The sequence below is a fragment of the Rutilus rutilus genome (assembly GCF_951802725.1).
Source record: "Rutilus rutilus genome assembly, chromosome: 23".
In the NCBI taxonomy this organism is placed as follows: domain Eukaryota; kingdom Metazoa; phylum Chordata; class Actinopteri; order Cypriniformes; family Leuciscidae; genus Rutilus; species Rutilus rutilus.
The window spans coordinates 1,889,040-1,901,827 of NC_140233.1; the positions used below are offsets into that span (position 1 = coordinate 1,889,040).

Genomic DNA, 12,788 nt, shown 5'->3' on the forward strand with positions numbered 1-12,788 from the left:
GCACGCTTAATAAACAAACTACAGCTAGTCCAAAACACAGCAGCTCGAGTTCTTACTAGAACCAGGAAGTATGACCATATTAGCCCAGTTCTGTCAACACTGCACTGGCTCCCTATTAAACAGAGAAACTGAGAAACAGAGCATTTCTTATGGTGCGTTCACACCGAATGTGAATTGAGCGTCTGGAGCGAGTGATTTCCATGTTAAGGCAATGTAAAGACACATTGACGTGCGCCTGGAGGTCCTGCGGCGCGATAGACGCATTTAGTGCGGCGAGATGGATTGCGGCGAGATGGACGCCAGATGGACGTCTGGCGCAAGTGATTTTATTTCACAAATTTAAGCGAATTCGCGTCTGACGCCCGAGTTGAAAAATCGGAACTTTGGTGTCTGTTCAAGCCGCGTTAACCAATCAGGAGCCTGCTTGCTGCTGTCACGTGGTGAAGTGACCAGTGTCCTGGAGGGTGATCCTCGTTCCGATGCAGGACAACAGGTCTTCAAACTGATCGCGGGACAGGTGGAAGTACCGCTGAAAGGGGCCGTCATCCAGGCGCAGCTCCTGGAGCAAGTGGTGAAACTCGCCAAACTGGGTTCGCCTCCGGAGGCTCTGGTGGACCCAAGTAAAACGACAATTACCCCTACGCCGCTCTTCTACTCTCCAGAGCAAATACGAGCAGTGACTCTCGCGATGAATGCTCGATCAACATCAGCCATCTTGCAAACAGACCACCGCCTAGCACTTGCCCCTGCCACAAGAAGCGGATTTCGCCTCAAACACGCATCTATTCGCTTCAAACGTTTGTCCAATTCGCTTTGGACGCGTGAGTGGATTCAAAATGTTCAAGCGTCCAACTAGACGTGATATGTGACGCTCAATTCCCGTTCGGTGTGAACGCAACATTAAAATTGTGACACTAGTGCTGGGCGGTATGACCAAAAATCCACATCACGGTATTTTTCTAAATTACACCGGTTTCACGGTATATGACGTTTTGTTTTGTTTTTTCAAGCATGACTGGGTGTAAAACACATTTTTCAATGAGTGAGAGAGGAAATACTGCAGTAGATTGACTTAGAATCCCCTGTTTTACTGTCATGAGTGAATATTGTAGAAAAAAAATCCACACTAGTATTAATACAGGTTTGCAAGGCTGTTCACAAAGAGGTGCCAGCAGGAGGCGCTTTAGGGGCGGCAGAAATAGCGGTTTCCACGGTAACGGCTGTACACAAAGCAGCAACGCTCATAAACGCTGCTTTATCAGGGAAGATAAAGAAAGATTAAATCATAATAACAAAGAAACTTTTCTAAAGACCGTCAGTTCACTTCAGATACATTCATATAAAAACACCCGCACCGCGTTTTGATTTTGAAACGTGCAGTGCTCATGTTTATTCAACGATGTCAATGCCAACCACAAATAGATTTTCCAAAAGGCTGTGTTGATACTGTGAACCAATCTATGGGAAACACTGTAATATAATTTGACAGCTATCAATTATAGTTTAACCTATCCACCTTCAAAGTCGCGCTTAGTAACACGTGCGTCACCACAGTGCAACAGTGAAAAAGGACCCTCTCAAACAGTGTCGCGCAGCGCTGCGTTCCGATCGTTATTAAAGCGACATACACCGGTACTGCGGTATTTAAAAAATTCATATCATAACAAAAATAAACACCGGTATTCGGTATGAACCGGTACACCGCCCAGCACTATGTGACATCATCTGGGCTTTTTCAACAGCATGATGGGAGGACAAGAAAATAATCTCAATCCATAGACTCAGTTTTTACACAAACTGGAGCACTGACTGCATTCATCAACCCTGTTACCAAAGTTACTGTAAGAAGAATCTCTATAACTATGAATAACTTGTATAAAATTTGACAAATACAACTTTATCAGTAACTTGTGTGTTTACGGTTCATTCTTTAAAAAAAAAGAAAAAATTGTACACTAGGTTGAAAATGACTAAAATTCTGGTAACATTCTTGCAAATTGGGAACCAGATATAAAATAAATGTAAAATAAAAAATGTATTTAGCTTGATCTGATGTTGACAATCAATATAAAAATGTCTCAAACCTCCCTTTACTGACCATTTTTTTAAAATAAAACCCAGAACATTCTGTATCATTTCATTGTTTCACTGTTTATCTAAATCTGATGAAGTGCTCGAATGTTTCTAACAAGAATGTTCTTCAGCTTCATGAATGAATGAAGAATAAACACCAACCTTTCTTTGTTCTTTTTGTTCTCTCAGTGGGAGGAGCTTCACTGATGATGTGATTACAGTGGGAGGAGCTTCACTGAGGATGTGATTACAGTGGGAGGAGCTTCACTGCATTCCAGTGTGAGAGGAGCTGATTTGCCAAAGTAAAAGATTTCAATTACTGAGTTTGTTTTTATAATAAATGACACTAAGCATTTATGTCTGTCTATCTGTTCATCGTACAGTATCTGATACCAATTCATTAATTATTTTTATTGCTAATCCTAACATTATTCTGCTTCTTCATTAAAGCGACACTATGTAGCTTTTCAACCTTCATAATATATTTCCAAGACCCTTGTGATGGTACATCGACTTACAATAAGTTGAATGACACGTCTGCCATAGCCTGACGGGGTCTGTATCGCTTTTACTGGCACTGCGTAACTTCGGGGTTCGAGTAGTAACCCGAACACAAAAAGAACTACAAAATTCGACTGCTTTACGGCATACGTCACTTCCCCCACCACTTCCTCAAATTTGGACGTGAGAGGCCAACCAGCGTTTGTTTTCGGCTTTCGTGCGTATGTTTTTCTCTTGTTTATTCTATATGCCATTGGCTCTACGCACCTGTAGTACAAGGACCTGCAGTACAAGAACTTTTTTTCTGTTTGGAGCGCTACATATTTTTTCTAGTTTTATTAATTATACTTAAAATAAATTTGTATATTCATTTATTTCTTTTCTTTTTTTTCCACAAATGTATGACTTTTGGAAGTGTAGGCTAATTTGATTATATGTAGTTTTAATAAAGTTGAATTAACGAAACCTTCTGTCATTTTTACTCTTCAAAGTGTAGGCTACACTTGCAGGTGTTGATAGCCCCATTAAATAATAATAATAATATAGATAAACAATAAACGATAAAAAATATATAATTATCTAACAAAATACACCATATAAAAATATTGTAAGAACGTCGTCTCTCAGTTGCTGAATGTCGCGCAACAACGTTGCTACAGCCCTGTCACGTCTTACAATTCTACGTTGTTACAATGTTGCGAGCACGTAGACAGCGACGTTGCCATAGCAGAAATGCAATGTGCCAGAGACGTTCCCACAACATAAATGTGTTTGCTGGGAATGAACTAGTGAAAACTTAACTTACAGTGAAACTAACTAAATCAAAACATTAATTTGGCATTTGATTTAAAAATAGTATAAACCAGTGAGTTTGCAAGTTTACCTAGCATGATGGCTATTTAATGATTAGCTTTACTAGCGATTAGCAAGCTAATAATATAATACACATATCATTCATGAATATGAGTGCTATTTTTTAATGTTTAATCTTCAGTGATGCTGAACTTGCTCAGCCAGCTACCCATCGAGTTGTGTGTGTCATCATCTTACCCAAACATTGGAGTGTCCGTGCTCAACTAAGGCAGAGGTGGCATCTATGCCGGTGAACCGAACAATGGTGTAAATGATTCAGTTCAACTCGCAAGACAAGACGATGCTCACCCGACTGGCCAATAGGAACGTGGCCCCGCCCATGACACGATTTTCACAGCGAAAGCAAAATCCTGACACAAGAGCAAGAAATTGCATCGAGAGCAAAGAGAGAAACACTTTTTTTAGAGAAAATGTTTTCACACTGATAGCAAAAAATATTATATATATATATAGTTTTTTTTAGAGAGAATTAAAAAAAATTCTAATTTATATTTTTTTTATGTTCTATGAGAAAATGCTTTCTCTCAAAACTTTTTTTAGTCTCAAATATTATTATTTTTTTTCTATTGGTATGAAAACTGAAGTCTTTTTTTTTCTCTCATGAATGCTTTTTTGCTATCATGTGGTACATTTTTCTCTCAAACTTTTTTTTTCTCTCAGATCATTTATTTTCTCTCGTGTAATAAAGACATAATTCTAGCTCCATATTAATACAACACACGGTGAACCAAATATACTTCCAAATCATAAAAGACAAACGATTACAAAGTGAGGGACAAGAGCGGTGCTAAAGAAAAGAAATAAAACAAACATAACCCTAAACTAAACTAAACTAAATTAAACTAAACCCAGGACAAAGGCTAAACCGAAGTAAAGAAAACAGGAAAGAAAATATCTTCAGCGCAGGACGCCACTAAATAAACAGAAACAGGGGAGCGCGGGGCACAACCTAACGCGGGGTTAGTTGTAACACACTTGTTTTAAATACTTCCGCACATGCTTGGATGACGAAACTTGGTGTATTTACTAGTTGCCATATCAACACTTTATAGAAAAAAAAATCTGCCAAAATTATTTTTTTTTGTTGGAAGATATCCATAGACATTTATTAAACCATAGCAAAAGTAAATTTCTTTCTTAAGTTAATTTTTCATCTCCATTTTTGTGTTTATTAAAATTAGACAAATCTGATATTATTTTAATCTCCAAGATGTTATTTAACAGTTGAGATAGTTATTTAATGCTTCGCTAACTAGCAGAAGACACTAGCCGGGTTTAAATCCCAGTTGTGCAGGCGGGGGCATGTTGTAACACTGCGTTACAATGTGCCCCTATTAGAAATATGCTATTATATTCTATACTTATATTAATTTTATTGAGAAAACGTGAGAAAAAGGTGAATAAAGACTGAGAGTCAATGTTCAGAAATGACTAATTATTTATTTGTTTTGAACTATGTTGTATAGCTGTGTTTTCATGTGTTCGTAGTCAAAACTCAAAAATAAGTTTATATTTAATTATTAAAAATTGCCATTATTTTATATGATAAAGTTTTTTAATTGTATTTTATTTAGAAAATATTTTAGTTTGTCTTGTATATTTTTTTATTAGATCAGATAACATTTTAAGCTGCCATATGTTATGTTACAATGTGCCCCACACATGTTACAATGTACCTATGGGGCGGTATGTCAAGAAAAAAGCATATACTGTATTAATAAAACAAAAACACATAATTGTAGTAGACATGTGGGAAAAAATAAATACTCTGAACCATAAGCAGATTTACACAAACTGAGAAAGACAAAAAGCGTTACTTTGTGCCCCGCTCTCTCCTACATGGATTAGCACCCGCTCATAACCTAGTGTGTTAAACAACTTTACTCTATCGTGTTCGTGTTGTGAGATGTAAATCACGTGATGCACTAACCTGATCCCATCACTGTGTATCGGAGAGAGACTTAAATAAGCTCTGGGAAATCAGCGTTATAAAGAAGAATAAAGTTCCAACGGAAGAAAACTTTAACACAACATAAGAAAACTAAGCAAAAGCAAGCAAAGACAAATAACAGCAAAATGCAGGAGAGCACACAAAAGAGAAACAAAACGACCCCCCGCGTACTTCTTCTTTTTTCTTTTTGTACGGCGGATCGCAAATAAATATGTGCATTACCGCCACCTATCTCAGAAATGGACCACTGACACTTTCCTATACTTCTTTAACCTATCAACCGACATAAGTTCCCTTTATTTACCCGCACAGAGGCTCCATAGAGTTTCAGCCGGCGCTGCGTGTTCACTCTCAGCCCCCATGACAGGAAAAAAAAAACTCATTTAAATACGCTTATTTAACCCAGTATTTCCCAAATATTCCACCATTACATTTATTATAGCTACCTATCTGACTTTAAAGGTGCATATCGCAAGTCTCTTAGTTTTTGCAGAACTATGCCCCCTCTGGCGACAAGCGAAACTGCAACCAGAGGTGTGCACGCTCATGGACCACACGCACACGCACGCTTGCACGAGCACGAGCTGTTCATAACCAAAGGAGCATCAGCCACACAAATCTTTTGTTTACAATCATAATTAGTGTGGGGAATTGTGTTATTTTAGGAACGGTTCATATAGATTTTTGCAACTGGTGTTTTTTTACTTGCTAGGACCCCACTGAATACAAAACAACCTGTTTCCAATTTTTTTCTTAATTTTTAGTGCCAAAATTCAAGATGGCAGACAATATATGCAGAAAAATCACAGAAAATAAAATATATAATCTTTTCACTTCTATGAAGGCTTTAAAATGGTAAACTTTTTGATGAATGTATTCCTAATAAGGCAGACAAGTGAGACCCAGACTATTTAAAAAATATTTATTGAATCGTTTGCAAAAAAAAAAAATGAAAAGGAAAGAAAAAAAAAAAAAAAAATCTGAAAAAAATCAAGAAAAAAAAATTGCATTTTGTTTCATTATTGAAGAGTTCAACAAAACAGTCAATCATTGTCACTCAAGTATTTATCCTCATCACTCTCACTGTCTGACTTTTCAATATTGGTGCATGTCTTCTCAGTACGGCAAGCCGTTTTAACTTTTATTCATTTCCAGGATATGAATTCTTGATATCAACAATTCAATTTTCACTAATTAAAACGATAGTTATTGATATCAGAAATTAGATTTCTACTAGTAACAATAGCAATTTTTGATATCAGGAATTACATTTCCACTAGTGACAATGCTAATTCTTGATATCAGCATTTACATTTTCACTAGTTAATAACCCCTCTGGGCTACTTCGGTCAAAAAACGGACGAAAACTTTTACATTTTTTATTTAATTTTTTTTTTGCTTCATCGGAATGGGATGACACTTGGTAACTTTTGTTGTATTAGATATGTGAACACACAAAAATATCATGGACATGATTCAGATATGTTAAACGGTCGTAAAAAAAATAGTCACACTTAGCTTCCTGCCGGTCAAAAATGACCGACATAGGAAATGATTGGGAAATACGAAAAAATACAAACTACAAACTACAAATCAGCCACTGTGCAGAAAAAAGTGCACAGCAATAAAGGGGTGACACTCTAAAACATCAAGAGTGGAAATAATGCCATGTAATGAGTGAGTAGGAACGAGTTAACAGATGAAATAAGTACAAAATTGTCATTTATTAATACAATTGAACTATACTCCACAGTGATGCATCCAAAAAACAATCTATAAGCTGCATTGGCATAGCAATACCAGTGTTTCCCACAGGATCTTGGTAAAACTGTGATGGGTGGACCTCTGTCCCTCTAGGGGGGTAGGGGGGTAGCAAGAAAATTTTGTGCATTTGAATGTTAAATTCATCAATCTGGTGCAGTTTGGTAGTTCAAAATTAAAAAGCTACAACCCATATTAAGTGTGCAAATTAAACAAAGAAAAAAATCAAACCTCTTTTAGTAACAGTGTCTGTCTATATTACACTACTACATAATAACAGTTATAATATTAATCTCATGACAGTAGCCTAATATCCATATATTGCAAAACAAATGCACTGAAAAATAAAGAAAACTTTCATAATTAGTTTTGTACTAAACTTGAAAGAGATAAGCACATGATCTTTTATTTTGACAGAAACTGCATCAAGCTTTTATTTTGGCGGAAAACATGGATAAAAACGCGTCTCATTAAAGTTCTAGTAAATTTCTGTAATCGTCAACAATGCAGATGTGGAAATAATGTGTAACTGGGTAATGGGTTCCTACACTCATAGCCAAAGTGTTTTGAAAGTAGTTCTGCTTACCGCGGACTCTACGTTACACTTTCTCATCTCTCTCCTGATCCTCCTCATCAGCCACTGGAGCTAATGAAGGTCCTGCTGCTGCAGAAAACATATATATTTTGACACATTTTACAGCGTCTGCTTGAAGGGCCTGTATCTATTTTTCACGCTATTTCTCTGTACATTCCTTGCGTTTCTTCTCCATCTCTCAGACTATTTTGACAGATACACACTTGACACTGCACGCTCACTCAAAGCCCAAAGGGGGAGGTGTTTAAAGATGTGATTGGGCCAGCCCACTGTCAATCAAGAAAACAACCAATGGGCCGCTGATCTACGGGTTTTCACGGGTTTCAAAAAAACTGACGCTTACTTTTTTTTGACCAATGCATTACACCAGCACTAACCCAGCGCCGTCAATTAAACAAAACAAAACGAATGGGCCGCCGATGTACGACTTTTATGGGCCGTTAAAAAAAAAGTATTAGATGTATCGGCCCAAAAAGCACGTCGGCCCACCGGGCATTTGCCCGGTATGCCAGATTACCAGTCCAGCCCTGGATATCAAGGATTCATATCCTGAAAATTAATAAAAGTTAAAACAGCTTGCCATACCTCAGAGCCCTCACACCTGCAAAGTTGCGTGCATGGTAAGTTGTTGCTCTTGCAAGAACACCTTCTACTGCATTGGCTGGCAAGACAAGAGCACTTCACAAGCTCCACAACAGCCTCTGGTGCTGGTGGAAGTTTTGACAGGACAGGAGCCCATTGCCCATCATCAATTTGCCTCCATCCCAGTGATAGTGCGTCAAGAATCTTTGGAGCAGGCACTGCATCTTGTGCCCAAACATTTGCTTGCCAGTGTGCTCTCAGAATGTGCTCTGTAACTGCTCCTGAAGTGGGACATAGTTTTCCCACTCCCTGGTTGGGTTTTAGAGTTTTAAACATGTTCCACCGAAGGGCTTTAGCTGTTTCATAACCAGGTTTGAAGAGCTGACACATGAATTTCTCACATCCAGCTAACACGTCTGGAGATGGATGAGGACCTACACCAAGCCTACAAAGTGCATTAATGACATCATCATCTGTCTCCATGAATGACTTGCTCATGATCTTCCCACGGATATGGCCTGTGGTATCGCAACCTATGAGTGCATGGAACCCTGGTAATGCTACTGCACGCTCTGGGCCAAGAGCCATGTAAATAGGTTGGAGTTGTATCTTTCGTCGACGATCTCCAGTGCCCATATTAATGAGACTGTCTTTGTTGAGGTCTGGTACCCTGCGTAGGGCAAGCACCAAGACATCTGTGTCACATGTGTAGATATGTGGGGTTTTGCCAAAATGACTTACTGCTACTGCATACATGATCAGTAGAGTTGTCCGCCTCTTCTTGTGAGCTCCTCATGCAGAAAAAAGCATGGCAGAAAAAAGCCAACCTCATTCTCTACCTTGCTCATAACGCTGTTGAACTATGTAAACTGTCAATTACAGTTCACACACACAAAGGTGTTATGGCCTCAAAAGTTAACATGGTGAGCATGAGGAGCTCACAAGAAGAGGCGGACACTCTACTGATCATGTACGCAGTAGCATTACCAGGGTTCCATGCACTCCCAGGTTGCGATACCACAGGCCATATCCGTGGGAAAGGAAAGGTTTCTTGTTTCAAGTCATTCACGGAGACAGATGATGATGTCATTAATGCACTTTGTAGGCTTGGTGTAGGTCCTCATCCATCTCCAGACGTGTTAGCTGGATGTGAGAAATTCATGTGTCAGCTCTTCAAACCTGGTTATGAAACAGCTAAAGCCATTCGGTGGAACATGTTTAAAACTCTAAAACCCAACCAGGGAGTGGGAAAACTATGTCCCACTTCAGGAGCGGTTACAGAGCACATTCTGAGAGCACACTGGCAAGCAAATGTTTGGGCACAAGATGCAGTGCCTGCTCCAAAGATTCTTGACGCACTATCACTGGGATGGAGGCAAATTGATGATGGGCAATGGGCTCCTGTCCTGTCAAAACTTCCACCAGCACCGGAGGCTGTTGTGGAGCTTGTGAAGTGCTCTTGTCTTGCCAGCCAATGCAGTAGAAGGTGTTCTTGCAAGAGCAACAACTTACCATGCACGCAACTTTGCAGGTGTGAGGGCTCTAAGGAGACATGCACCAATATTGAAAAGTCAGACAGTGACAGTGAGAGTGATGAGGATAAATACTTGAGTGACAATGGCTGACTGTTTTGTTGAACTCTTCAATAATGAAACAAAATGCAGATTTTTTCCCCCATTTTTTCCAATGTTTCTATTTTTTTCACCCAATTTTTTGGCAAATGATCCAATAAATATTTAGAAAATAGGAATACATTCATCAAAAGTTTACCATTTTAAAGCCTTTATAGAAGGGAAAAGATTATATATTTTATTTTATGTGATTTGTCTGCATATTGTCTGCCATCTTGAATTTTGGCACTAAAAATGAAGAAACAAATTGGAAACAGGTTGTTTTGTATTCAGTGGGGTCCTAGCAAGTAAAAAAACACCAGTTGCCCAGGCTGGAAAAATAATTTCCCTCTTCCTGCAAAAGCTCAAAAGTTTCATTTTGTTTATCGTTTCCTAGTAACAAAGGCTGGCTATCTTTCACATCTTTCCATTGGCTTCATGTAATCCATTCTCCCCAATAATTTTCCATGTCATCTGATTGTTAAAGCAGCACTCAGTAGCTTCGGGATTTCTTCGCTGTATTCTCGCTTTTTGCTCGCAGGTTTCTCTCTAGAGCTCCCCCACAGCTTCGGAATAGATATTTGACAACACTGTTGTAAAAACTCGTTGGTGATTCTCAGACACCAGAGGCTAGTAGATCAACGACATCAAAGCAGACGGGATATTCTTTAAAACGTCTTCTTCATTCGGGTTCGAACAGCGTGAGGGAGCGCAATAATGACAGCATTTTAGCAGATTTCTTTTGGCCGTAAAGCAGTTGTTTACATCGCGAGACCTGATATCACGCAATACTTCCTGCCGCAGTGGCCCGCCGTCTCAAAGTTGCAAGTGCGTATTCTCCACTCAGGGGCACCAGGGGGGTGCGAAACGACCACCATTCAACCCGAAATAAGTATTATAACCATTCCAATGACTCCGAAGCAGTTCAGTTAAGGTAAAAAAAGTTACTTAGTTCACCTTTAACAGAATTATTGTGGTGAGCGCAGAACATTATTTTAATTAAAATGATTATTAGGTTATATGAAGGAAACTTTTAATTAGTCAATGCGTTTTTCCGGGTATGCCAATAAATAGCATAATGGTGGTTACACCCATCATTGGTTGATAATCATGATAATTCATGTTACCCATGGTCATATTTATTACCCAAGTCAATCAGTTAATTAGAAAATGTATGTATATAATGATATACCTAACATATATCCATTTGAAATGTTTAAAAAGGCGATTATTTGCAATTTTTGGTGATATGTCCGCCATCTTGGATTTTGGGCCTGTGCAGCCCGGGAAAAAATCGGAAACAGGTAGTTTTGCAAACTATAGGGTCTGAAGAAGTCAAAAAACATAATTTGCAAAAATCTATATGAAATGTTCCAAACACTTTATTTTGCTACATATGGCCCTGCACTAAATGTCTTCAGAGGTAATAAAGTTATAAATCTGCAAGTCATTTTAAATATGTGAAAGGAAAGGCAATTGAGTAAATTACACACTTACGTGTGAGGGAAAAACGGGGGTAGTAGAAAACTTCGTTTTTTGTTTCCATCTATCTCCATGTTGAACTGTGTTATGTGTTTACTGTATCCACTTATGATTGTATTATTATGGAAACACGTTCATGAACAATATAAGTTATTACTTTGTAAAAGCTCAAAATAATAATCATACCATACACAGTTGGTCAACAAAGTACACTCAAATGTCTCAAGGTAATAAACAATCAAATATGGCACTATGACGTTACCGTAAAAGCCAAACAGGCTAACGTTAATCCGCCGAAGATTTGCGGGGGTTTAGCCTGTTTTATTGATCTGCTAAGTAGCATATTCCAATAGTAATTCATCCTAATTAAGCAGTAATTTGCTCAAAATTTGTGTCTAATTATCTAACTTATATATCAGCATTTTATATCACACTCAAGAATCTTGAACTGTTTTACTTGAATAGCGAATCACTAAACTACATGTAGAGCTGATTTATTTAGTAGATATTTTGACAGGGACAATACACAAGCCGGTCTCTTTGAATCCATCTTCTACTTTTGTCGCTCGAGTTGTCTTCGCTGACACGGAAAATGGCGGCGAATACACAAACCTGCCAGACATAGCCCATAGCCAGGTGAGCGTGAACGCGCATGACGTCACGCCCAGTCTCAAATTCCGTCCCGAATCCCTCTTATTTATTTTACTGTACAGGATTATAGAGGCAATCGCAGAGATCAGAGAAGGGCTCATTCAGCCCATCAGGCAATTGTTTAAGCATATATGGGTTAGAAAACGGGTATTTTTAACATGAAATGTTGCGCATTGCACCTTTAAAGTGATCAAAAATGACCTTAAAACATGTGTAATGTTACAAAAGATTTCTGTTTCAAATAAATGCTGTTCTTTTGAAATTTTTATTCATCAAAGAATCATGAAAAAATGTATCATAGTTTCCAAAATATTAAGCAGCAAACTGTTTTCATATTTCTGAAGGATCATGTGACACTGAAGTAATGATTTAGAAAATTCTAATTTGACATCACAGGAATAAATTACATTTTGAAATATATTCAAATAAGATTTTAAATTGTATTACTATTTCACAATGTTACAAGTTTTACTGTATTTTTGATCAAACAAATTCAGCTTTGGTGAGCATGAGCTCTTTATTAAAAAAAATGTGCACTGGCTAAGGAGCATGAGTCAAACTGAAAAGAGGTAATGTGTTGTGTAATCTTGTTAAAATGGATTTCATAAAATTGGTATCAAAAAAAGTATTGATCAGGAACCGGTATCGAAATATTTTGAATGATACCCAGCCCTACTCCTCTCATGAATATGATTAAATACTCACTAAC

General features: G+C 38.1%; 1 protein-coding gene across 6 annotated transcripts in view; it reads right to left on the reverse strand.

The window, feature by feature from the left end:
- The window catches only part of LOC311283501 (uncharacterized protein), a 46,538-nt gene that overhangs the window by 14,898 nt on the left and 18,852 nt on the right, over positions 1–12,788 (reverse strand). For 2 of the 6 annotated variants that reach the window (XR_014626076.1, XR_014626077.1), the window contains exons 1-3: positions 5,378–5,599; positions 3,625–3,797; positions 2,236–2,362 (exon numbers count right to left, since the gene is read on the reverse strand). The gene's annotated coding sequence lies outside the window, so the exon portion shown is untranslated. Of the gene's footprint in view, positions 1–2,235; positions 2,363–3,624; positions 3,798–5,377; positions 5,600–12,788 lie in introns of those variants that run through there. The other 4 variants (XR_014626073.1, XR_014626074.1, XR_014626075.1 and 1 more) reach the window with 3 other exon arrangements.